Consider the following 2,607-nt stretch of genomic DNA (forward strand, 5'->3'; position numbering starts at 1 on the left):
GAAACTTCGCCCTTATCTGCCCGTTGAAATGTGACCTCTGCCAACCAGAAGCCCATTTCTCCAGAGCTTAACAAGGACTCTTCTGTATTGTGACTGCCACCTGGACTGGCCTCCAGGGCCAGACAGCCTGGAGGTACGCGCGTTGGCAACAGGGGTGCAGGGCTCTCAGGGCACCGTACTGGGAGCTGAGGAAGTGTGGTGGACTCATAGAGACGCTTGGGAGCCTTAGCCTTGAAAGTTAGGGCGCTGGGGTTTCGACTCTTCTGGGGAGCAGCTCTGGGCAAGGAAGAGTTCTAGCCTGGGAATCCTGAGTGGCCTCCTTGCTCCGTGTCCCAGAACTAATGTGTTTTAGGGGCTCTCCAGCGGCAGTGTGCACAGGGGTGGGAGTGGGCATGGGGACACGGTGTGCCCTTCATGACTGCTGGCTTGTGCCTCCAGGCCTCTGTGGCTTCCTCATCAAATGGCGAACATAGCCCTCAGAACCAAAGTCCCTCCCCTGGTGCCCTGACCTCAGATCTCCTGATGCCCATAGCAGGCAAAGTGGCACAAGGATTGGCACAGAGATTTGGGAAACACAGTCCAGTCTTTTAAACCCTTCAACAAATATTTGTGGAACACTCTACTTCTACAACGCCAGGGCCAATCTAGGAAGCCCTTGAACTCAGAGGGCAGCCCTATAGCAAGGTCTCCCCTTAACCTGGCCTTGTAGGGTGCAGCTGCCTCAGGTTACCACTCTTCTCTGAGTGTGCCAGTAGCCTGGGGGGAAACTAATCTTTTGCCTTTCTCTCTGGTGCCACTGGGATGATTTCAGGTGACATCGTGACTGGCAGATCAGTGAGTGAGAGCCTCTATTATTGCTGCTATGGGTTATCCTTAGTCACAAGAGAACATGAGAACTCAGGTCCATCCCTCTCCTCCCCTGGGGCCCCACATCCTCCTTGCTTCTGCAGTCCACCCTGGCTTTGTCAAGAGATCCAAATCCTCTCCCAGCCCCACTTCCCACACCTGAACCCCACCCCGCTGATTAAGTCCTTTGCCTTCCCGGGTATCACTGTCTAATCCTAAATCCTTTCTCACCAGTCTCCAGTCCTCTGGGGAGAGTCAAATCCCTTTAGAATGAAGTGGCCCAGTTTGCTGCCAAGGGAGAGGCTGGGGGGAGGGAGCAGGGACCTCTGAACTACCTCAGAGGAGACTGGAGGGCAGGAAGGGTCCCAAGGGCCTTACTTCAGTTCTGGCACTAGGTGGCAAAAGGCCCGAGACCACCCTGTGGGAAGGTGGTCCACCACTTCTGTTCCTACCCCGCATCCAAGATGGAGGCCAGATCACCCTCTATACCAGGGACTCCCGACACAGAATGGTGACCCACCGGTGAACTCTGGAACCAGACCACCTGGTTCTGTCCCCTAACCAAGTGAGCTGTCACCATCCTCAGTGTCCCTCAGCAGCTGGGGTGAAGTTACGTGAGCTAGTTTCTGAAAAGTGTCTAGAACCCAGAGAATGCAGTAGCTTTTGTCTGTGTGCACTTCCTGTTTGTTTCCTGCCCCAGACATTCCGTAGGCGGGCCACCCACACTCCATCTGGGAGCGCCTTTCCTGCTCCTGGCTTGAGACTGAAGTAACCCCTGATCCCCATGCCTGCCTCATTCTGTTTTGTACTCCTTGTGGCGCTTACCTGTGGTCTGAAGTGATGTTACAGTGTATATGGTTGCTTGACTCTCTGTCCTCAAGGGCAGGAGCCACCCTGGGTCAGGGGCACTGCTGTAGGCCCAGTGTCTGGACTCCAGGACTGACAAAGAGAAGAGCCGGTCTCTCCTTCCACTGTGTGACAAGTGACCGCTGCTACTCTCCAACTGACCTGTGTGACCCCGGGTGACTCAGTAACCCGCTCTGGGTATCCAGGTGAGTAGAGGGAGCTGTGTGATGACAGCCAAGGGACAGTTACCGATTCTGTGTTGTTTCGGGTCTCATGTCTGCAAGGTGAAGGGACTTCTAAATTCTAAAATTAACCCCCCCCCTCCAACTTAACTGTCTCTTGGTCTGGTCTTAACTGATCCTGTGAGTTGGGAATTTCTTCCCTAGAGGCCCTTTCTGTGTAAGGTAGCACATCAAACCATGCATCTCAAGGTGGTAATCTTTCCCCTGGGACTGGGATGCCACCTGGTGGCAGTGCGCTGGCAGTGGCCCTTCCTGATCGGTAGAGCCTGTAACCTGCAAGTGGATTTGCATTCCTTGCCCTTCCCCCACCAGTACCGGTCCAGGTGGGCCTCACCGACCCCAGCCGCATTTACACAGCCTAGGGAGCTCATGGGGGCTCACTGGCCTCACTGTGCGCCCCATTACTGGTACCCATCCTCCCATCTGCCATTGGAGGACATCTCTTGCCTCACCCTGGATCTTGTTACATCCTTAGGGCTTAAGAGAAGACAGGAGCTTGGGATCCCCTCTGTACAAGTCAGTTCAGGCCAGCGCTAGCAAACCTGGTATAAACAGAAGCAAGTCAGCTGGAATCAGATCTTGTGTGGTGGAAAGGCCATAAGATCCATAAGAGCTGGCCAAAGCGGTGATGGCTTGCTTGAAAACACATGATAAAAGAATGGCTGTCCTATTT

The sequence above is a fragment of the Microtus ochrogaster genome, unplaced genomic scaffold (genome assembly GCF_000317375.1).
Source record: "Microtus ochrogaster isolate Prairie Vole_2 unplaced genomic scaffold, MicOch1.0 UNK6, whole genome shotgun sequence".
In the NCBI taxonomy this organism is placed as follows: Eukaryota; Metazoa; Chordata; class Mammalia; order Rodentia; family Cricetidae; genus Microtus; species Microtus ochrogaster.